General features: G+C 46.0%; 2 long non-coding RNA genes across 2 annotated transcripts in view; one reads left to right on the plus strand and one right to left on the minus strand.

Annotated features, from left to right (window-relative positions):
- The window catches only part of LOC140430633 (uncharacterized), a 74845-nt gene extending 65545 nt beyond the window's left edge, over positions 1–9300 (minus strand). The window contains exon 1 of the long non-coding RNA XR_011949475.1: positions 9252–9300. This is a non-coding gene — a long non-coding RNA (uncharacterized lncRNA). The remainder of the gene's footprint in view (positions 1–9251) is intronic.
- The window catches only part of LOC140430632 (uncharacterized), a 123923-nt gene that overhangs the window by 17320 nt on the left and 81062 nt on the right, over positions 1–25541 (plus strand). The gene's annotated exons all lie outside the window — the stretch shown is intronic.

Below are 25541 nucleotides of genomic sequence, written 5' to 3' on the forward strand. Positions count from 1 at the left end.
GATAAGCCATTCGTTTCCCTGACCTGGTGGGCCATTCCCAAAAGTTAAGTATTGGCCGGTAGTGGTTGGTAGTAGTCTAGAAAGTAGGATTATTGTATAAGTATTTATTGCTGTATATAATAAATGACCGTTGATTTTACTCTTACTAAGCGGTGTGCTGCATTATTAATCATAACTAGAGCTTGAACCATGTGGCGGTATCAGAAAGATACCTGGCGACTCGTGAGCAAAGGTGACAGAATTAGAGCTAATAAAACTAAGGCTAATAAGAGCAAAAATGTATGTTTGCACCATGATGTTTATCTGAGTATCTTGACAAAATTTACCACTCCCATTGTGCAGGCAAAATATGGGGTTATAAACTCTGGAGTTACAAAGGAAAAGGAGTTGCTCATTCAGACCCTTGAGCTTATTGCACCATTCAGTTAAATTATGGCTGGTCTGTACTTCAATATTAATTTTCATTTTAAATTTCAAATTGTGAAATAAGTGATGTATGATAGGATTAAGAGGTAAAAATAAAGATTTTTTTTTTTTTAAATTAAAAGTATGTGAATTTTTTCCTCAATCATGTGGAGAAATTTGGCTGTCCAAGAATTATAAGATTAGATTTTCAGGGCCAGGGGAGGTGTTTAGCAATTGCTCTCCATTCACCAAGGTATCACCTTTTCAAGGGTTTGTTTAGCGAGAGTGGTACTTGTCAGTTCACAGATTTTTCCGTTGTTTGCTCTGTGGTGTGACCTCAGCAGTGCATCTTCTGGAGAAGCACTGACACCAACTTCAGTATTTCCATTCATTGTTATTCTGAACATATGTTGTAGCCAGTTAAAATGGCTAACTCACGATTTAAAATTGGCTATCTCCCAATTTAAAATGGCGAACGGCAAAGGCTGATGGGAAAGTCAGCCAACAGGACACAAACGAGCAGCTGCAGGTTGAGTTTGTATTTACCTCTGGAAAGGCCAGACAAGATCGATACCAGCAACCATCAGCATAACAAAACACCAGCCATCTGCATACTAATGAGCAATCCCCGGGAACAATGAGCAACATTTAGACACACAAAGCAAAACCAGACTCTTTGGCGTCAGCAGAAACCTACACAAAGGGAGGTGAACGACCACCTCAGGACCGCCCATCGATCAGGGAACCGCTCCAGCATTGGAGAAAATCGAACCAAGTGATTGGGACAAAAGTCCAATCACTTGGAACCAGGTACAGGGTCCGCCCCGAAAGGTGGGAAGCCCCTGGGGACTATAAGAATTAAGCCCAAGTTCAAATCGTTCTTCTTGACCGGGTCACTCAGCAACGCCAACCAACCCTTGACAGTGACCGGTTCAGCCGCCGCCGATATCCAGTAAGTCTTACTTCAACGCTCGCTATGAGATAGGCGCTCCTAGCTACCAATCTGTACCAACTTCGAATCCCGCAGACTCAGAACCCGAATGAAAGGCCATTTGTTTCCCTGACCTGGCGGGCCAGTTCCAAGTTAAGTATAGGCCTGTTAGCTGTAGAAGTAGCTTAGACGTAGAATTTATGCATGAGTAGTGATTACTGTGTATAATAAACGTGCTTTGATTTAAATCTTACTAAGTGGTGTATTGGATTATTGATCAGTACTCGGACTTGAACCACGTGGCGGTATCATAAAGATACCTGGCGACTCAAGAGCAAAGGTGATAAAACAGAGCAATTAAACTAAGGTAAAGTTAGCAACAATGTAGACTCCCAAACTTGCTTAGTTTCAGTGAAGTAACGATGACAGTTTGGCTGTCATTACCACTGCAGCATTCAAGCCAAATCATTTTGCGACTTTAGAAATTATTAGTGGCATATAGGCGTTAACTCTGTTTCTCGCCACAAATGCTGTCATAACCTGTTGAGCATTTATAGCATTTTCTGTTTCTATTTCAGATTTCCAAAATCCCCCGTATTCTGTTTTTCAATCATCATTTATTTCCCACTCTTTAGCTTCCCTTGAGACGGTGGTGGTCTGTTAGTGAGGGTGCACCTACAGAGCTGAAGGGTAAGGAATTCCAGCATTTTGACCCAGCAATCTTGAACAAATGGTGATATATGTTCGAAGTGTGACGGCATGTGTCCCAGAGGGGGAAGTTGGAACTAATGGCATTCCTATGCACCTGCTACCTTGGTGCATTCTGAAGACAGTACGCACTGCAGCCATGGTAAACCTCGAGTCAGTAAATGTTTAAGCTGGAGGAGGGGCTGGCGGACGAGCAGACTATTTTGCCTTGACTAATGCGGAGCTTCATAAGTGTTGTTGTCCATACTCGTGGAGAGACTTTTGCCACACCCTTGTGCCTTGAGGTAGTCATTTATGTGGATATTTGAAACAGCTTACAGAATAACTTGAAATGTTAGCCTTCTAAAATAGAAAATGCGCTGAAAAGGATTGTTAATAAATATTCCGTACACTCTAAAATGCAAACTGAAGGAGATTACAGTCCCAATTTTTGAGGTTGCTTCTAATAGGGTTCCACTGCTTTAGGGTTAGGGTGCGGTGATACAAATTAATTTAATTCAATGTTCCTGTAGTAATGCACCTAATGTTTTGGGTCATTAATGCTCTACTATACAATATAATTATTAATTACGCATATAAATCAATGGTAATAAAATGTTGCAAAATCTGTACAATAAACCAGCTGTAAACTGTCACAGCAGTAAAGTATACCCTTATGGAGAGTCAGCAATCTTTACAAAATAGCTTAATGCTTTGTAACGACTTGCAAAGTGCAGAAAAACTGCAGACTGGTGTTAGGTTTATCAAACTCTTAGTGTTAACATTGGCTGCATTCCCCGCCACCCTCCACCGGTAGCAGAGTCCCCAATACAGCAGAGAATCGGGTGTCTGTGAAAAATCGGGCTTTGACAAAGGGTTATCTGGACTCGAAACGTTAGCTCTTTACTCTCCCTACAGATGCTGCCAGACCTGCTGAGATTCTCCAGCATTTTCTCTTTGGGTCGAGGATGATCGTCGCTCAGTACTTCCTCTCTCATTATGCTCATTATATCTAATATTTCACAATCCTCTTCTTTAACTGGAATGTCTGTATTATCCCTCTCCTTTGTAAAGACAAGACATTAGAAACCCAGCCCACATCTTCTGCATCCATGCATACGTTACCTTGTACATCCCTTTCCTTGGTTATCCTCTTTCTTTTAATGTACTGATTTAAAAATCTTTAGGGCTTTGCCTTGATTTTAGCTGTCAATGTTTTTTCACATCCTCTCTTTGTTTTCCTAATTTCCTTTTTTCCCTCACGCCTGTACTTTCTATACTCCTTTAGACTTTCTACAGTATTTAGTTTTTTGTGACTGTCATAAACTTTCTTTTTCTGTTTTATTTTACCCTGTATGCTTCTAGAGAAGCAGGGGCTCGAGATTTGGCAATACCGCCCTTTTCCTTTGTGAGGACAGAATCTTGCTTTTGAATGCCTCCCAGTGTCACTGATTACTCTTTGAGTAGCTGTAACCAATTCATTTTCGCCAGATCACCGCTCAGTTCCTTAAAATTTAAAATGTTTACTCCCGTTCCATTTTTGTCCTTTTTCATTGTGATGCTGAATTTAACTGTATTAAGGTCACTATCTCAAAAATGGTCCCCCACTGCTACTTCATCATGACCTGCTCACTTCCTGAGACTAAATCTAGAATTGTGCTCCCTCTTATTGAGCTAGTTATGGGCTGGCTGTGGTAGTCACCACTAACTGTATTAGATGTAGATTAGATGTAGTATGGTAAGACTCCTGTACTAGAGGTACATGGGTAAATCCCTGCTTGCTGGCTCCGCCCAGTAGGCGGCGTATAAATGTGTGTGCGCGCCGGTGCTGCTCCCATTCTGGTAGCAGCTACAGGAGGCCACACATCTTTGCTCAATAAAGCCTCGATTATTCACTACTCTGGTCTTTGTAGTAATTGATAGTGCATCAATTTATTGTGCAAAGATTTTAAAATGATGGAACTTCACATCAAGCCTGATCGCCTACAGCTGAGCCCTAAGCAGCCAACGCTACATCCGCTTTTGACCACTGGCTAGCCTGCTTCGAAAGCTACCTCCGAACATCCGCTGAAGAAACCTCGGACGCACAGATGCTCCAGGTCCTTTATTCACGGGTGAGCACTGACATTTTTTTCTCTTATCCGGGATGCGCCACTTACGCTGAAGCAATGGAACTCCTGAAAGGACATTAGGTTCGGCCGGTCAACAAACTATACACCAGGCACCTCCTGTCCACGAGACAGCAACTCCCCGGTGAGTCCCTAGATGATTTCTGGCGTGCCCTGCACATCCTGGAGAGGAACTGTGACTGCTAGGCAGTTTCGGCAGTCGAGCATACAGAACTTTAATCAGAGATGCTTTTGTTACGGGCATGGGGTCGGCATACACCCGCCAGCGCCTATTGGAGGGGGGTACGCTTGATCTTGCGGGAACCAGGCCGCTCGTGAACTCGTTAACAGTGGCCACCCTCATGGGCATTGTGGGCCCCACCAGCTACCAACCCCAGCCCACCGCAAGCCTGCGCCGTGCGGCAGCCAGCCAACTCCGGGGGGGCCCAAATGTTACTTCTGCGGGCAGAACAAACACCCCCGGCAACCTGCAATGGCTGCGGAAAGAAGGGATATTTTGCTGCTGTGTGCCAGGCCCGGTCGGTCGCCGCTGTTTCTAGGCCCAGCGTTCCTACAACCCCCACGTGTGGCCCGTGGGCACCGCCATCTTTAATGTCGCCCGCCATGTGCGCCCTGTGGGTGCCGCCATTTTTGCGCCATTTTGGACGGCGCCTCAGGACCCCTGCTTGTCGGGAAGCTCGCCTGACTGCTCATCACCTGCCACCACCGCTGACCAGCATGGGGCCTCCCAGCATCAGCAGCAGCTCGCCTCGATCACCCTCGACCAGTCCCGGCCCCACAACTTCGCAACCGCAACGACAACGGTGAAAATCGATGGGCACAAGACTTCCTGCCTTTTTGACTCCGGGAGCACGGACATCTTCATCCACCCCACTGCGATACACCCCGTTAGCCAGAAAATCTCCCTGGCCTCTGGATCCCATTCTGTGGAAATCCGGGGGTACTGCGTCGCAACCCTCACCGTCCAGGGCGTAGAGTTTAGCAACTTCCGGCTCTACGTCCTCCCCCACCTCTGCGCTGCCCTGTTACTCAGCCTGGACTTCCAGTGCCAGCTCCAAAGCTTAACTTTAAAATTCGGTGGACCCCTACCCTCATCACCGTATGCGGCGTCATGACTCTTAATGTCAATCCACCTTCCTTGTTTGCAAACCTCACCCCGGATTGCAAACCCGTCGCCACCAGGAGCAGACGGTACAGTGCCCAGGACAGGACCTTCATCAGGTTGGAGGTCCAGCGGCTTCTGTGGGAAGGCATCATTGAGGCCAGCAACAGCCCCTGGAGAGCCCAAGTGGTAATAGTAAAGACTGGGGAGAAACACAGGATGGTCATTGACTACAGTCAGACCATTAATCGGTACACGCAGCTCGACGCGTACCCCCTCCCACGCATATCTGATATGGTCAATCAGATTGCACAGTACCGGGTCTTTTCCACAGTGGACCTGAAGTCCGCCTACCACCAGCTCCCCATTTGCAAGGAGGACCGTCAATACACTGCGTTCGAAGCAGATGGCCACCTCTATCACTCCCTTCGGGTTCCCTTCGGCATCACTAATGGGGTCTTGGTCTTCCAACGTGAGATGGACCTAATAGTTGACCGGTACGTACTGCGGGCCACCTACCCGTACCGAGGCAACGTCGCCATCTGTGGCCATGATCAGCAGGACCGCGACGCTAACCTTCTCAAATTTCTCCACACCGCCAAACTCCTTAATCTCACGTACAATAAGGAGAAGTGTGTGTTCCGCATCAACCGCTTAGCCATCCTTGGCTATGTTGTGGAAAATGGAGTTCTAGGGCCCGACCTCGACCGCATGTGCTCCCTCATGGAACTCCCCCTCCCCCACTGCCCCAAGGCCCTGAAACGATGCCAGGAGTTCTTCTCCTATTATGCCCAGTGGATCCCTAACTATGCGGACAAGGCCTGTCCACTCATTCAGTCCACAGACTTTCCCCTGACGGCTGAGGCCCGCTAGGCCTTTAACCACATCATGGCAGACATCGCCAAGGCCACAGTGCACGCGGTCAACGAGTCCCTCCCCTTTCAGGTCGAGAGCGATGCATAGGATGTAGCTCTGGCCGCCACCCTCAACCAGGCAGGCAGGCTCGTGGCATTCTTTTCCCGCACCTTCCATGCCTCCGAAATTCGGCACTCCTCTGTCGAAAAGGAGGCCCAGGCCATTGTGGAAGCTGTGTGGCATTGGAGGCATTACCTAGCCGGCAGGAGATTCACTCTCCTCACTGACCAACGGTCAGTTGCCTTCATGTTCAATAATACACAGCGGGGCAAGGTCAAAAACGATAAGATCTTGAGGTGGAGGATCGAGCTCTCCACCTATAATTATGAGATTTTGTATCGCCCCGGGAAGCTCAACGAGCCCCCCGATGCCCTATCCCGAGGTACATGTGCCAGCGCACAAGTGGACTAACTCTGGGCTCTACACGATGGCCTCTGTCACCCGGGGGTCACCCGGTTCTTCCACTTCATCAAGGCCCGCAACCTGCCCTACTCCATTGAGGAGGTCAGGGCTGTCACCAGAGACTGCCAGGTCTGCGCAGAGTGCAAACCGCACTTCTACCGGCCAGATCGAACGCACCTATGAAGGCCTACCGCCCCTTTGAGCGCCTCAGCATGGACTTCAAAGGGCCCATCCCCTCCACCGACCAAAACACGTACTTTATGAACGTGGTCGACAAGTACTCCCGGTTTCCCTTCGCCATCCTATGCCCCGATATGACTTCTGCCACGGTCATTAAAGCACTCCACAGCATCTTCACCCTGTTCGGTTTCCCCGCTTACGTCCACAGCGATTGGGGATCCTCCTTTATGAGCGATGAGCTGCGTCAGTTCCTGCTCAGCAAGGGCATTGCCTCGAGCAGGACGACCAGCTACAACCCCCGGGGAAACGGGCAGGTGGAGAGGGAGAACGGGACGGTCTGGAAGGTCGTCCTGCTGCCCCTACAGTCTAAGAATCTCCCGGTCTCCCGCTCGCAGGATGTCCTCCCCGACGCGCTCCATTCCATCCGATTGCTCCTCTGCACTGCAACTAACGAAACCCCCCATGGACGTCTCTTTGCCTTCCCCAGGAAGTCCACCTTCGGGGTCTCGCTCCCAACATGGCTGGCAGTTCCTGCACCCGTACTCCTTCGCAAACACGTGCGGACCCATAAGTCGGACCCGTTGGTCGAAAGAGTCCAACTACTGCAAACAAACCCACAGTACGCCTACATGGCGCACCCCGACGGGCGCTAGGACACAGTCTCCCTCCGGGACCTGGCACCAGCTGGATCCCCACCCACGGCCCACCACCCGACACACCCCCTCCGGTTGCCCCTGCGCTACTCCCCCTCCCCCAGCGCACATCACCGCAGCCCCCGCCCCAGGAGGATCCGTCCTCCCACTGGTTCCACTCGGGGTCTATGAAGACGAGGACAACATGCTCCCGGAGTCACAGGTGACCACGTCGGCGCCCGCATCACCACCAGGACCGAGGCGATCACAGCGGAGGATCAAGGCCCTCGACAGACTGAACTTGTAAATTTTACCACCCCCTCCGGACTCTTTTTTTTAACAGGGGGTGAATGTGGTAGTCACCACTAACTGTATTAGATGTATATTAGATGTAGTACGGTAAGACTCCTGTACTAGAGGTACATGGGTAAATCCCTGCCTGCTGGCTCAGCCCAGCAAGTGGCGTATAAATGTGTGTGCTCGCCGGTGCTGCTCCCATTCTGGTAGCAGTTACAGGAGGCCACATATCTTTGCTCAATAAAACCTTGATTATTCACTATTCTCATCTTTGTAGTAATTGCTAGTACATCACTGGCTAAAATGGTTCTCTTGAATGTGGTTCAAGAATTTAGTGTCCTCTGTGCCTTTCATACTGTTCATATCCCAGTTGATATTAGGCCAGTTGAATCCCCCAACTACTATTGACCTACTGTTATTGCGCTCAGAAATCTGCCTGCATATTTGCTCTTCCATCTCCTCTCACTATTTTTTTTTGGGGGGGGGTCTATAATGCATTCCCAGTAATGTGGCTGACCCTTCTTAAAATTTCTGTTCTCAACCCATATGGCTTCATTTCATGATTCATTTAGTATATCATCACAGTTGGAACTGATTCCTTAGCCAATAATGCTACACTCCCACCGTTTTTATTCCCAGTTCTATCGGCCTCAAAACTCCATTTCCAGGGATGCTGAGCCGCTATTTCTGCCCCTCTTAAAGCTAACTTTTGTTTTTAAAACAATGATATCATGATTTCATGTATCTATCTGTGCCCTCAGCTCATCGGTTTTATTTACGATACTCTTTGTATTACATCTATACCTTCTAACACTGCCAAATTCCTATACTGTACACATTTTAACTTTTTCTTCTTCTGTCTTTCAGAGTCACTCACTACTTTTCTGCCTCCTGTTCCCTGCTCTGCATTTGTCATTTCTGAATCTACCCTCACGTTCCCAGGAAACACCACCACCTGCAAATTCACACCCAAATAAAACACGTTCTTGACTTATAGAAGTCATAGAATTTACAGTGCATAAGGAGGCCATTCGGCCCATTGAGTCTGCATCGGCCCTTGGAAAGAGCACCCTACCTAAGCCCACACCTCCACCCCATCCCCACACCTCCACACTATCCCCGTAACCCCACCTAACCTTTTTTGGACACAAAGGGCAATTTAGCATGGCCAATCTACCTAACCCTACACATCTTTGGACTGTGGGAGGAAACCGGAGCACCCGGAGGAAACCCACGCAGGCACGGGGAGAACGTGCAGACTCCGCACAGACAGTGACCCAGGCCGGGAATTGAACCTGGGACCCTGCCGCTGTGAAGCCGTAGTGCTAATCACTATGCTACTGTGCTGCCCACGGAACTGTATTGCTGTTCCTTCACTATCACTGGGTCAAAATCCTGAAGCTCCCATCCTGACAGCTCTGTTAATTTACCCATACCACACAGACTGCGGCAGTTCAAGAAGGCAGTTCATCACCACCTTCTGAATGGCAATAAATGCTGGCTTTGCCAACCATGCCCAAATCCCATGAACAATTTAAAAAAATGTTAAAATGTAAAATAACATGATTTACCTGTCAAAACATATGGCTGATTTACTTGTCCGTTGTCACTAATATATATGCACGTAGAAAAAAAATACAAACTTATAAATTCCTATAAATTCACAGGACTTATGATAACTGTATGCCAATTGTCTAAGCTTCCTCAGAATGTAATAAACTTTGATGCTTTTTCCATAACATGCTCTACAGGATAAGATTTAATTAGTAGCTGAGGCACAAAAGTAACTATTTATTAAATATTATCTGCTAGAATAGTTGGTAATTATCTGATTCCTGGGTCAAAGAATATTGCAGTTATATTTAACAATGCTGACATTGGAATTTCAGTCTGTTCTATTCAAATATTAACCTATTCTCAGTTCTTGAGTGAACTCCACATTACACTAATCACTGGCTTCTGCAAAACTTATTTTTTTCTGATGTTATATGTTCCCTGGACGATCACACACACTAACATTTCAACTAGCCTGGAAATTCTAGCAAATAATTACCTAAAATGTGACCATAAATTTCCTCACACATAATTTATACTGCAGATATTAATAATAAAGTTAAAGGTTAACAATGGGTCACCAAGAGTTTCCATCACTCAAGTTATTTATTCAGTGAAATGAGAAATTGATCACATGAATATGTTAAAAAGAACACAATTGATTACAATTAGTCCTTTATTGGCAGCGATGGTGGTGGGCAGTGCTAGGTTATTAGTTATGCTTGAGCTAGCAGAAGTCATGAGTGTTAAAGCCATTTCACAACTTGGAATCACCTCGCTGACCTTCCACTGATCACCAACTAAGTGCTTAAAAACAGACAAAATGCTAATTAGAACAGTTCTTTTTGACAAATATAACAAGAATGTATTTTGAGAAGCAGAAGCAAAAAGAAAATACTTGATTCACTCAGATGGAGGCCACTTAGTCAGTATTCATCCCAGGACCTACATTTCTTTCAAATTTAAAATATGGCTTTTACAATATCAACATTGCAGCTGAGTTCAATTCTGCGAAAATAATTCAAGTATGTTTAAATGGTCTTACTGCATTTACTGGTCACTTTGCTGAGCAGCATTGGGAAGGTAAATGGTAAAATGCACATCAGCTTCTTTCCTGCATATTTCATGTGTTCTAATATGCAAGTGCTTCCTTGGCTGTATACAGGCGCATCAGAAGATCACTAAATTTCCACTCTTAGTCACTGCTTCACTTTACAGCTTACTGAATTCTGCACACCTTCTTGTGTGCCTTTGTAGATGTGTTCATCAATGCTGTGCTCTTTCGTAAGCTGTATAGGGCATATGCAATGGGTATGCACCTTGGAAGCACATTCATTTTAGTGAAGTACTATTCTTTGATGCAAGTTCACAAACTCAACATCCTATTGGAGCCCGATCCTTGTTTTCGACCCTATACTCTTTCTATCACAAAGACCACCTACATTGCCTGTCTATACCCACTGTCTCAGCTGATTTTCCAATCAAACTCTCATCCATGCTTTTGTTGCCTCTAATCTTGATTATTTCAGTCTTCTCTTGCTCCACCACCCATCTGCCACTTTCTGGAAACTTCAGCCTATCCTACATTCTGCTGCCTGTATTCTATCCCACACCAGGTTCCACTTGTTTATCCTGCACTCAGTCACCGACATTGGTTCATGGTCCCTCAATGCCTTCAATTTAGAATGTTTATTCCCATATTTAAATTCTTCATAGCTTTATCTCTACTCTTCTCTGTAACCATTTACAGTGCAGCAGCTTTAGAGATGTCTTGAAAATACTGACATGCTTTTTGTCTTAACTTCTGAAAGGTAGCATAAAGTATCTTAATGAAAAAGTGGCATTACTATAGAAAATGCACAACTACCAAAATAAAAGTCAAGCTAAGTCTAAGAATAAGAAAAACGCACGCAGTGTACAGAATTCCCAATACATAGGAATTACAGTGCCTTAAATGTCCAACTACAGATAAACAGAAAACTAATAACCTCACAACTCCCCTGGGATATCTTTATGGGCCCTGTCAGATTCATGGATCCCAGTTTGAAAATATATTCCATTGTAGGTAATGGGAATATCATATTACAGATGCATAGTGAAACCACAATATATTACAAAACCGTGAAATATACTCTTCCAGACAATACAACAACACAAAGGTACTGAGCATTGCCTGTAAATAAGCACTGAACAGAAAGTATTGCAAAACCTAAAAGCATCTATTTTTACAATTTTTATCTTTTGTCGTAGGCTCTAAACATTCTGTGTTTCCTATTTTTATCTATTTATCTCCAAATTTCAATGCCTGTGAATGAAAAGAAAGGCTTGCATTTATATAGTACCTTTCATAACCTCAGGACATCCAAATGTGTTTTATAGCCAATTCAGTGCTTTTGAAGTTTAGCCGCTGTTGCAATGTTGGAAACTGATTCTTTACCTGAACCAAAAACCACCAATTTGGAACGTAATCAAAAGCTTTCTGAAAATCCAAGTGTTTTGCTGTGATATTATCAGCACTTATCCAGCCACCAAGTCAGTAATATCTTCAAAAACAATGCTGGTAAGTTTGTTAAAAGGAACCCATCTCAACCTTCTCTGAATTCACCCTAACAAACCATACTTTTCTTAGTTGTTAATTATTTTAAAATATTAAAATAAATTACAAAACAAGTATTTGCAGAAATTTAAAAATTGGCTCCAGAAGAATGGATTCATGAAAATTGTACAGAACAGTAGACCTGAGGTGCCACAATATTTACACGAAACATAACACTACAAGTTATGACGTGGGGTACATTCAGTGTTTCTGTGTTGTATCACACTGGGAGCCATGTGGTTTCCTTTATGAAGTATCTGTGCACAAGGATGAATGGTTGAAGTCAAATATTGAACCATAAAACTGCTGGTCGATGTAATCAATAATAAATAACACTCACAATATTACCAAAAATAAATACCGCATAACCCCCCCCACCCATCTTTTTTTATCAGTTATTCTAGTATTGTTGAACATTGATGTAGCTCACAAAACATCGGCAATGTATATTAAAGGTTCTGTCCACAGCCTGAGCAGAAATAATGTCGGAAAAGACAAAAAATCAAAAGTTGAGTATCCTTCTGTTTATTATAGAAAGCAACAGCTAAGACCTGAGAGGAGATCATCTTGATCTCAGCTGGATAGTTATATATAATATGCAAGGACTCAAAGAGTGGGTGAGGTGAAACAAACATGAAAAAATTAAGGAAGTAATGCCTAGCGACTGTATGGGAAAATTGGGAATTGGGGCTGTGTGGAAGACCAGGAATTGAACAATTTTGAATAGGCATTACAGTTTATTTTGCATGTCCTCTGCTCCTTAACAAATGGAGGTTGTAGGCTTTATTAGAAATGCAATCCGAAACAAGGTTCATGCCTATTTCCTATTCTCTTTAAAATGAACACACATACACTCAGCTATTCGAGATTCAAGGAATGAATGGTCCAAAGAATCACAGTAGAAACCAACAGTTGTTTCAGCTGTGTGGTCAGTCCCAGCTAACCCTTTTGTTCTTGATTTTCTTTCAGTTCCTTGCATAATATAATTCTAAATGAGTGAAGTGGCAACTGTCCAAAAAAATTGGTAGGGAAATGCTCAGTGAAGTAAATACATCTCTGTTAAGTGAGCAAAAGTTGAGAAATTATCTTCATACTTGCCCATTACACTTACTTTCTTGCTGTGTGTTTTGTCAGATATTTTGGTAAATACATTTTGCCTCAGTTTCATACTGTGTGCTATAATAGTTTAATACCTACAAATAAATGTTGTATATAATTTGAAATGGCATGTATGACAGATGATTGTTTGGCCTTCCTGTTTGCAAATGTCATTACAAATATGCATTCAACATTTGCCAACACTCTAATTCATAGACTCGTAAATGAATAAAATATTGTGGCAAATAGGTAATCATTATGGATTTTCTTTCACATAGATGTTAATGTTCACATCTCAGATTTTTTGATAATTACTACCTTTGTCATAAAGATGAAATATTAATACATTACAATATTTAAAAGAATTAAAGTTCCTGATTTTTAATATAATCCCATGAATTATAAAAGAGACCTTTAATATAAACATGAGTACTTTAATTTGGCATTCTGATAATATATTTTTAAAAACCTAATAGTAATTAGGAATATAGAGGTAATAGCAAAAAAAGTCCTCTTTTTCTAATCACAAAAATACTGCATTAGTGACTTGTATGGATGAAACCATTTTATTCATTATTACCTAATGTAATTAATTAAATATTAACACATAAATACAAATCGATGCATTGGGGACAGCATCACAATATATGGAATCGTACAGCATCGAAGGAGCTCATTCAGCCCATCGTGTTTGTGCTGCTTTTTTTTCTGAAAGAGCTATCCAATTAGGACAACTCCTTTGCTCCTTCCCCATAACCTATGTCAAAACGTAAAAATAAAGCTCGACTGGGGCAGGTAGAAAGTAGTTTTCTCGAAACCTATCCCATTCTTTGACAAAAGGCACATCCAGCAAAGGCTTTAAAAAATTCCACTGATTAAAATTCTGGTAAAACATGAATCCTGATAATAGCAGCATTCATGTTTTCTGTGTTTATCTATTAGAGCATGAAAGCTAAAGAAGATTAGCACAGCTGTGTTTGTGATCTGTTTGGTCCCAACACAGATCTGGCAAATTCTATTCTTCTGTCACTGAATATTTCCTTTGTTACTGCAACAAAAGCACGATGATCAGTGCTTAAAAAAAATTCAAAGAAGATGCTGACTTACAATTAGAAAACTTAAATCAGCAGTTCCAAAGTAATATTTGTGATGTTTTAACTTGGGGTATAAACATATTGTTAGAAAAGCATTTCAGATCGAGGTTTTGTTTATGCTTTAGACAGATTTATTCTTTTGCTCAGTAAGGTTTCCAATTATTTTGAATCATTTCTAAAGAGTAATTATGTGCTCATTGTTTAAATGTAAAGATTGACATTTCAGTTTAATTGGCTAAAATGCTACAATGCAGCAGCGTGAACTTTCCCTCTCTTTTCAGATAATATAAATTCCAAAGAACAATAGATGTGGATTGTTGTACAGTATTTGAGCCCTTTTGTGGGCCATGCTGCGAAAGCTATTGTAACATTCAACTATCCCTTTGAATGTTTTTATTTATTGAGTGTTTAACATTTTTTATTAATAGCTTTATTAAGTTGCATCAGTTTCACATGAATATTCCAGTCACAAAGGTAACCTAATTGTGAAATTTTCTTAGGCATGCAAAAGAATGTAATGGCTGCACCAATGCAGCACCACCTCTTATAACAACTCTTTAAAAGGGGAAAGAAATTTTAAGAGAATGTTTTTTGTTCCTGTAACTCTCACACATTACAGAGCAAAATAATTGTGGCTCCAGAATCTTCTTACACAGGTGATGGTCCTCACCTCGGGAATCAATTTCTGGCCTGTCTGGTGACATTAGCACTAAAAAAGCTGAGTGGCACCAAGGGAAACTGCATTGACAGAGTTCCACTGACCAGCCTGATGTGACCATCAATTCACTCAAGACATGAGTAGAAATAAACTGTGGCTTTAATCAACTAGAACAGTGCCTGCCTGCGACTGATCTAACACTGAGAACTGCCTACAGGTCGACAGTTCTTTATACCTCCCTTCAAGGGGAGGAGCCATGGGCGGAGCCCATACAGGCCCCAACATGTTCCTTTATGGATAATGCCATACAATGGCCCATAGGCCATGAGGGTGGCTAGTCCGGTTGTGCGGAAAACACATTTCTCCTTGTTGTACGTGAGGTTAAGGATTTGGGCGGTTCGGAGAAATCTGTGGATGTTGGCATCGTGGTCCTGCTGATCATGGCCGCAGATGGTGACATTGTCCAAGTACGGAAATGTGGCCCGCAGCCCGTACCGGTCCACCATTCGGTCCATTGTTCTTTGGAACACCGAGACCCCGTTCGTGGCGCCAAAGGGGACCCGGAGGAAATGGAAAAGTGGCGGTCCTCCGGGCAGATTGGGAGCTGGTGGTATGCAGACTTCAGATCCACTGTGGAGAACACCCGGTAGTGTGCAATCTGGTTAACCATGTCTGCAATCTGGGGAAGGAGGTACGCATCGAGTTGCGTGTACCGGTTTATAGTTTGGCTGTAATCTACAACCATTCCGTTCTTTTCCCCGGTCTTGACGACCACCACCTGAGCTGTCCAGGGGCTATTGCTGGCCTCGATGACTCCCTCCCGCAAGAGTCGCTGGACCTTGGACCAAATAAAAGTCTTGCCCTGTATGCTATACCACCTGCTTCTGGTAGCGACTGGTTTGCAGTCGGCGGTGAGGATTGTGAAGAGTGGGGGAGGGTCGACCTTTAGGGTCGTGAGGCTACATATGGTGAGTGGGGGTGGGGACCCCCGAATTTCAGGGTTAGGCTCCTGAGGTTGCATTGGAAATCTAGTCCCAATAGGAGAGGAGCGCAGAGGTCTGGGAGCACATATAATTTAAAATTGGCGTACTCGGCGCCCTGTATTGCTAGGGTTGCGGGAATGCACCCTTGGATTTGCACTGAGTGCGACCCAGAGGCGAGGGAGATGGTTTGGTGCGTCGGGAAAATTGGGAGCAAGCAGCGTCTTACCATGTCCGGGTGAATGAAGCTCTCTGTGCTCCCGGAGCCGAAGAGGCAAGGCGTTTTGTGCCCGTTTACCCGGATGGTAATCATGGAACTCTGGAGGTGTTTGGGTCGCGACTGGTCGGAGGTGCTGGGGCGGTTCCGTGATGGCTGCCCTTGTTGATCGCACGTGTTGAGCGGCATAGCAGATGGCGGCCAAGATGGCGGCCCCCGTTGGTCGAGCGTGTCGGGCGGTGAGGAAGATGGTGTCCAAGATGGCGGCCCCCATGGATCGCACGTGGCCGGCCGCGTGGGGGTGCATGGCCAAAATGGCGGCCCCCGTGAGTCGCATGTGCTGTGTGGGCTGGAAGATGGCTGCCCCCAGGCATTGTATATGTTGTGCTGCACTATTATGTATTTTCTTTTATTCCCTTTTCTTCTTAATGATCTGTTGAGCTGCTCACAGAAAAATACTTTTCACTGTACCTCGGTACACATGACAATAAACAAATCCAATCCAATCCAATCCAATAGCACGAGGCTGATGACACGCCTACAGGGGGCGGAGTCAGCAGACACGCTGCCACACTGCGGGGTCTGCGGGCCTGTGAGTCTGAGTGTCGGGCCTGCGGTTTAGAGTTCTTGGACCTGGCCAGGCAAACTTTGGCGAAATGTCCTTTTCTCCCACAGCTGCTGCAATTCGCGTTACGGGCCGGGCAGTGCTGCCGGGGATGTTGGAACTGGCCGCAGAAATAGCAGGGCAGCCCCCCCATGGTGGGCGGGCGGCCATATGGCACAGGCCTGGGGTAGTCTTTGGTCGGGGGTCCACGACGGGGTCGCATGGTCAACCGGGAACGCGTTAAGGCTCTGGAATGCTACTTCCAGAGAGGAGGCTGTCTCACGTAGTTGGACCGAACACCCGCCACCTAGACATCTCAGACGGCGAGTTCCATGTGTTGAGTGGCTGTAACGGCCTGGTAGTTGCAGCTGCGTGCGAGGACTTTGAGGTCGCGTAGGTAGTCTTATAGCGATTCCCTGGGACGCTGGCGGCGAGTGGTGAGGATGTGTCGCGCGTATACCTCGTTCACGGGCCGTACATAAAGGCTTTCGAGCATCGCGTGGGCGGCTGCGTAGGAGGAGGCCTCCTCGAGTTGAACAGAGATTTGATGGCTCACCCGTGCGTGGAGGAGGCTCAGCTTCTGTTCGTCGGTGACAGAAGACGTGGAGAGCCGGCGAGATAGGCCTTGAAACAGCGGAGCCAGTGCGAAAAAATTTCTTTCACCTCCGCGGCCAGCGGATCGAGTTCCAGTCGGTCAGGTTTGAGGGCCGATTCCATAGTTGCGTTGTCGTTGATTAAATTGATGCGACCATCAATTAACTCGAGACATGAGTAGAAATAAACTGTGGCTTTAATCAACTATGATGTGAAGATGCCGCCGTTGGACTGGGGTGAGCACAGTAAGAAGTCTTACAACACCAGGTTAAAATCCAACAGGTTTGTTTCGAATCATTTCGAAACAAACCTGTTGGACTTCAACCTGGTGTTGTAAGACTTCGTACTTTAATCAACTAGAACAATGCTTGCCTGCGACTGATCTAACACTGAGAACCCCTACAGGTCGACTGCTCTTTATACCTCCCTTCAAGGGGAGGAGCCATGGGCGGAGCCCATACAGGCCCCAACATGTTCCCCTATGGATAATGCCATACAATGGCCCACAGGTGGAGCCCACAAGGGCAACAGCAGAGCACAGATACAAATACAAGGGCAACAGCATAGCACAGATACAATGGTGGATTATTGATATAATAAATTCACCGCCCAGCCTGAGAGCCATCCAATATTGGGAAACTAAACCATCACCTGGAGGTCATAGCGTTTACATAAGAAAAATCAAAGAAAATTCCTGTGAGGCTATGCTTTTCCCCATCAGCTTCACGAACCCAACAACAGAGAAAAAAGAAGTCAGAAGACTGCAGTTTATGAACAGACATGAGGCGGTGATTTTTCCTGAATTGGCTGATTGTTGGCCTGAGTGGGCTCTTGAAGCTGGAGGTTAGAGGCCCTCCTGGACTGAAAAAATAGCAGGGCTGCCATCTCATGCACAGAGGCAGAAGACAGCCGAAGCTGCTGGCCTCCTCTTTCTAACTTCTTTGCTGCTCAGCACTAACGGGCAGGTAGCCCTGCAGCCTCCAATCCCACCTCTGAGAAAATGGCCCGGTGTAGAATGGTGCTGGGGTACCAGCGTACCTGGCAGTCGCATGAAATTGCAAGTCAGCCTGCATCCATGTTCACCCCCATCAGAGCCTAGAAATTCACCTCTATTACTGCCAATCTGTTCCTGCAGCATGTAGGAATAGACAAAAATACATTTAGAGGTCCTAACCTCATTTTTTTAGCTTGTAAACAGCTGAACAATTCCAGTCTCCTGGAATCCTGATCAATAATCGGTACTGTAGGTCAGAAACAAAGTATAATGAAAATCCTGGGTTTTTTTTAACGTATGGCCTCATATGATCAGGATAAGCTTAATTCCTCATGGTTTTACTTTCATTTTCAATGTTTGTTTTAGTATACCCGTGCCAACACATTAATGACATTCACAGACTTTTCATCCGCTGGGGTTTTGAACCAGCTTTGGAATTGTTGAAAACTTTGCAAACATTGAGTGTTCTCTGCAGCTCTTGTGCATTCAAACACAAATTGAGCTCAGACCAGTATGGTTTCAACCTAAAACATTCTAAAACTCATACAAAATTAGACAATGGAAATACCTCGGGCGCGATCTTCCGGCCTCGTTACGCTCTCACTCAAGCAAAACAAGGCCAGTGAATAGCGGGAGTGGCTAAAAACGAGAACCGCGCCAGGCTCCAAATAGTTTACGATGCAACCGGCCTGCTCCTGTAGGCAAAATCAAGATCTCGCCGTAGCGAGGCAAGAACCCAATTATCACCACTTAAGCCCCAATTCCAGACAATTAACAGGAGTCTCCCCACATCCAATGGTCTCCCGTCATTCAGTGGCCTACTCAGCAAGTGGTCACGATGGCGCCGATTAGTACGCCATTTTAAAAACGAGAACCTGGTGGAAGGGCTTCTGTGGGCAGCTGAGGAGGTGAGTAGTCATCCTCGCTCGCAGGCAAAGGACCCGGAGACGCTTCCTGCCCCTGTGCTTGCCGGCAGATGGGGGACCCTCAGCTGGAGGTGGGGGGACCCTCTGCAGGGGTAGGTCACCATGGGAAGGTGGTGGGGGCTCTGGGGAGGGCAAACGGGGGCAACCGCTCACTGCACCACCATACCAACACCTGGATCATGGGTACCCATTCCTGGGGCAACCCTTGTCCCTGTCCGTCTGCCCCACCGACCACCCATAACCCCCACCGACTGTCGAGGCCTCTGGCCAAGTGGCTGAAGGCCATTGCTCATAGGGAATTGGCAATCGTGGTTAAGTGAGCACTTCACAGATGCTAAGTGGATTCCCGTGGAGGGCGGGCCATGTAGCATGTGGGCATCATTGCCTAGCATCCCAATCACACCTTGATGCCGGAACAGTGTGCCAGAACACTGCGGGAGGCAACACCACACACGCAGAAGCCAACATCTGAACACCCAGCGGAAGGGACACAGCTCTGGGGACATGCCCACAGCCGAAGGGTGGGTGAGTGCCATGGGAGGGGACCAGCACCTGGTCCGGATGACGGTGTGAGCGGGTTAACAGGGTACAGGGTGTGGTGGTATGTATTAGGGGTAATACGGTACACCATGAATGCCGAGGAGCTATTGGAGGACAGATGCTGTGTCCCGATTGGATCTGCCACCTACTGGGCTCCACCCAAATAGGCGGGGTATAAGAACCCGTTTTACTCCCCGCAGCTGCATTCTGTGACTGAGCTGCGGGGGAACAAGTCCGAACAAGTCTGCTCCATAAAGCCTCGATTGAAGTTCTTTACGTCTCGCCTCGTGTGTGATCGATGGTGCTACACAGGGTCTGCGGCCGGATCCATCCCACACCCTGAGGAAACGGCCATCCATCAGGCTAGGGAGGGACCCAGAGAAGGAGTCCCGCACGGCCCAGGGTGTACAGGTGCCACTGGTCCTTTGAACAAATGATGGACAGTGCGTGCCGCAGGAGGCTCCTCCTCAACAAGGAGATGGTGTGGCACCACGTGGAGAAGGACTCCCGATGGCTGTCACCTCAGCCCTGAACGTTTACGCCTCGCGATCATTCCTGGGCTCGAGTGGGGACATGTGTGGTATCTCGTAGGTCACAGCCCAGGCACATCTGGCAGGTCACAAATGCCCTGTATGTCTAGGCGGAAGACTACGTCGCTTTTACATGGACCAAGCCTAGCTAGATGCCCGGGCAGCAGTCTTCGCCACCATCACCGGGATGCCACAGGTCCAGGGAGAATTAGATGCCAAGCATGTTGCCTGTGTTCACCAGGCCATCTGGGGGTGCTCTATATCAACGGAAAGGGGTTCCACTCCCTCAACATTCAACTCGTCTGCGACCACCAGATGAAGATAATGCACGTTTCCCGTTAGAGTCCACGACAGCTACATCCTGGGGCAGTCGGTCATCTCTTCCCTCTTCGAGGAGCACCTCAGGATGTGTGGCTGGTTCTTGGGGGATAAGGGATATCCACTGAGGACCTGGCTCATGAAGCCAGAACAGAAGCCGGAGGCCAAAGCGGAGGCACGGCACAACGGGCCACCCGGGCTGTCATTGAGCAGTGCATCGGCATCAAGATGCAGTTCCGATGCCTCGACCGTTCTTGAGGTGCCCTCCAGTTCACCGCTCGGAGGGTCGCCCACTTTGCACAGCAGCGGGGCGACGAGCTGGAGGTTGAGGGTCATGAGGAGGAGGACAAGTAGTTGGGGCTGGGGATGAGGATGATGAGAAGGCGCCGGACCAGCAGGAGCCGGAGGACGAGACCGCGGAGGAACCTGAGGCCCAGCCGGAGGCTGCAGTATAGGCGGCAGTGGTGGGGGTCCAGCAAGCCCAGAGGGCCAAGGAGGCTCTTATACTGGCCCAATTTACTGCGGACATGGCCTGGTGCATTGTTGCATTCTTACCCACCCACCATCCCCGTTTCCCACTCTACCAAGGTATGTGTCACATCCCTCCAGGGTGCTGGGACTGTGTCGGCACTATCAGTGGGTCACTGTCGAGGGCAGAGGGGGTGATGATTACCCACAGAGTGCTGAGTGCTGGTGTTCCTCAATCTATGCCATAGTCTGATCCCTGCCTGTCTGCTGAGTGGTCGCTCACACCCACCACCTGCACGCGGTGATGCATTGCGGTAGAAAGTGACAGAGGCTTCCTACTGGTTGTGCACAAAGATGTTTATTGTTCAATACAGGTCCCTACTCTCCCAATGGTGCATCTCCCCCCCCCCCCACCCCTCATACCTATCCTGTCCCCCCCTCCTCGGTGCCCTCAATGATCCTCGATGTGCTTGGTCCTCTTAGCTCCGCCACTACGTCTAGTGTCTCCCCAGGATGCACATCTGAGGAGGAGGCAGCCAGCTGCTTCCCTTGTCCCTTGGCCTTTGATGCCCCTGGCAGCCGTCCTCTGGGGGCTCTGAGGCCGGAGGGCCCCGGCTCACTGGGTAAAGCAATTTTTCCTCACATCCCCCCTAAACCTCCTGCCCCTTACCTTGAACTTGTGTCCCCTCATGACTGACACTCCATCTGAGGGGAACAGCTGCTCTCGATCCACTCTGTCGATGCCCCTCAATCTAGTACACCTCGATCAGGTTGCCCCTCAGTGTTCTCTGCTCCAACGAAAACAACCCAAGCCGATCCATCCTCACTTCATAACGTAAATGTTCCATCCCAGGCAACATCCCAGTGAATCGCCTCTGCACCTGCTCCAGTGCAATCACATCCTTCCTATAATGTGCTGACCCGAATTGCACACAGCACTCCAGCTGTGGCCTCACCAAACCTCTATACAACTCCAACATGATCTCTCTGCTTTTGTTATCTATGCCTCGGTAAAAGCAAGTATCTCATATGCCTTTGTCAAAATGTCATATTTGTAATAATAATAATCTTTATTATTGTCACACGTGAATGTCCAATTCACCGAACAAGCACGTCTTTCGGTCTTGTGGGAGGAAACCGGAGCACCCGGAGGAAACCCACGCAGACATGGGGAGAACGAGCAGACTCCGCACAGCGACCCAAGCGAGAATCAAACCCAGGTCCCAGGCGCTGTGAAGCAACAGTGCTAACCACTGTGCTACCGTCTTTGTACATTAACATTTCTATTCTTCTCTTGTCAAAATCTCTTTTAGCTGTTCCGAGAATCTTGTTAAGATGCTTCTTATGTTCAGTCAAAATGGTTTCATACTCTTGCTTTGTTTCTTTTCTGAACTTTTTGTGATCTTGTTGTTTCGCCCTGTCCCATTACAAACAAGTTCCTTTGAATTCAGTTTGAGCCATGTCAATTACTTCCTCTCTCTCTGGAGTTTCATAGTTTGTTCTAATCCTTCAACTTTTTTACACAATTTCTGAACTACCTCAATCCAGTTTTCAGTAGTTTAAATGGTCTTTGGCAAACTGTTCACTTGTCTTTTTTCTAATTACTGCACCTGGTGTAGTATCATGACAAGCATTTTTAAATCAGAGTCTCTGGTCATTGAATTAGAAAGATCACTTAACAATGTCAGCACTTCTAGTTGACAATACGTACTTTCCAATTTTAAAAGTACTTCTGTTGTTTTCTTAGTGTTCCTTACTGGCTTGGTAGATCAGCAACAATGAGTTTTTATTCACAGGAACAACTTTTGTATTGCGACACTCCATACCATCCATCTTTTTCTTAATTTCCTCCATTTTACTTTCAAGTTCCAAAATTTCAGTGTTCTTCCCACGACAAAATTCTAACAGTTCGATAGTTTTGCTTTTAAATTCCGCATTCAACCAATTATTTTGCTTTATCAGAACCTCCTTTTCTTGCTCAAGGCTTGTTTTCTTAACCATGACTCCATGGTGTGATTTGTATTCTAGCAAAGCTGAGAGAGATGTTCCCTCTCTAGCCTTCTGAACCATCTGCTTCTAGTAGAGCTCTGAGAGCTGTCTTCTCTCTTGCTACCTATCTCCAACTGCCAACAAATTCAAACAGAACCAAACGTAAAACCTTCTCTACCTTATAAAGCCCAAATTGCTAAGCAACTATTGCTGGTTTATTTAATGTTCACACCATAGCCCTCTCTAAACACAACAGAAACATCGTCTGAACTTAACCAACCCCCACACACACAAACACCTTTGTTCAGGATAAAATTAACTGTATGTTTTACCCTTCCAGGCACAGAAACATTAAATTAAACCCACTTAAAACTGTACCTTATTTCTAATGTTTATAACTCCTTTAAAACTATCCTTGTTTTGCGAATAGGGGTGTTAACAGTAATGTTAATAATTAAATAAGTTGATATTAGGGGCATAGTGGTTAGCAATACTGCCTCGCGGCGTCAAGGACCCGGGTTCAAACCTGACACCGGGTCACTGTCCATGTGGAGTTTGCATATTCTCCCTGTGTCTGCATGGGTCTTGCCCCCACAACCCAATGGTGTGCAGGCTAGGTGACTTGGCCACACTAAATTGCTCCTTAATTGGAAGAAAAAAGAATTAGATACTCTAAATGTATTTATTTTTAAAGATGTTTCTAAGTGGCATAACGGTAAGATAGCAGAATGCGTTAATAGTAGAACAAGGGTAAGTGCTCTGTGAAAGGAAGACATAAGAACTTATTATAGATTGTGCTGTGTGTGTGTGGAGGGGGCTTGAGGAATAAAAATAGATCTTAAAAAAAGATTGAAATGGAGGAGATACTTCATGGTCTGAACTCAATGTTAAGTCCAGAAGGTGTAAAGTACCTAACTGGAAGATGAGGCGCTGTTCCTCCAGATTGTATTGGGCTTCACTGGAACATTGCAGTTGGCCAAGAATGGAAATGTGGACATGGGAGCAAGATGGTGAGTTAAAATGGCTAGCAACAAGGAGGCTAGTGTCATGTCTGTGGACTGAGTGAAGGTGAGATCTTAATAATAATCTACAATAATTATGGATGGTCTGTATTTCAACTCCATTATTCTGTCATTGCTCCATGTGTCTTAATCCTTTATTAACAAAAAATATATTTTAATTTTGAAAGCCCCAATTGTTTAAGCATCTACATCAATTTTGTGGGGGGAGGGAGGAAGGTTTCAGATTTCTACTACTTTGTGTGAAAAAGAGTTTTCTGATTTGCTTCTCGAGTGCCCCGTTCTAATTTTGAAGTGATGTCCCCTTGTCCTTGATTCTCACACCTGAGGAAATAGTTTCTCTTTATCTATTCTATCAAAACATTTTAAACACCTGATACAAATCATCTCTTAATCTTCCATGCCCAATCATCGATGCCCAAAACTAAACAGAGGGCATGATCTAACGGCTGTGTTGTACCCAACAATGGGTGGGAACTAAATTTGCATATTTAAGTGTGCAGTTAGGCACACTTAAATATGTCTCTGCCAGAGCTAACCAGCCCTCGGGATCTAACGGCCTTGCTGAGGAGACCCCAGTCATGCACCGTTTAGCACTGGTCTCCACAAATGGGGACCAAGTGGAACAGCACTGGCTGGGGGAGGGATCTCCCTGATTATCAGAGGCCCCCTGGTGGTCAGCCTCTGGGCAGGGTAGCACCCTGGCACTGCTGATGCCACCTGTGCATTCTTGCACTGATGATGCTACCCAGGTGCCAGCCTGGCACTGCAAGGGTACCCAGGTGGCATAGCCAGGCTACCAGCGCCCTGCAAGGGTGCCAAGCTGGCAGTGCCAAGGCAGCATTTTGCCCACACCGGGGATTGGGCCGGGGGTGTCCTGTCCTTATGAGGTAGGGAGTGGGGGGTTTGAGGACCCCATCACGTAAGTTGGGGGCGTACAGGGATCATGTTGTGGTGGTCATGCAGAGCTCCTCAGTGCAGGAAATGAAGGTAAGCACGGCCTCGACAGGGCCTTTCCCGCTGAGGCCAAAAAAATACAGAATCCCGTTCAATAGCAGGGTCGTTCCCGCTGCTAATACCCTGCTAAACTCGCTGACAGCAGGACTCTTTATTTTTTGTTAAATTGCGTCCAAAATATTCCAGCTGCAATCTGACCACGGCTCTATATAAATGAAGAATAGCATTGCACTCCAGCTGACTTGAGATAAAGACCAACATGCTATTAGCCTTTATTGATTGCATTTTGCATTTGCTTTTAATGATTTGCACACTTTGCCTCTGAAATCTTTTTGATCCTCTACAGTTATTTTTCTCGCCAATTTTCTCTTTCCTTGTGTTGGCTGGTGCAGTTTCCTTGGCTCACACTTAACAATTTACATATCTACTGCCGAATGCTTTAATTATACTCAATATCCTTTTATTCGTAAACCTAATCTTATATTCCATCATATTGTGGTCATTACCACCTAAGTACAGGAAATTTAAGCTGCTCTTCGAGATGACTTAATATTTGGTCTAACAGTACTCCTGCTCACAGGAGTTCCTTCACCAATTGATCCATGTAAGAATTCAATACTGTGTCAGTGTTTTCACTCACTCTGACTGAATTCTTTGCAGATTTCCCATTCTACCTCCATTTAACTACAAGGTTTATGATCTTATGATTCTTGCTTTTTCAGTCC

This window comes from Scyliorhinus torazame, chromosome 10, assembly GCF_047496885.1.
Source record: "Scyliorhinus torazame isolate Kashiwa2021f chromosome 10, sScyTor2.1, whole genome shotgun sequence".
NCBI lineage: Eukaryota > Metazoa > Chordata > Chondrichthyes > Carcharhiniformes > Scyliorhinidae > Scyliorhinus > Scyliorhinus torazame.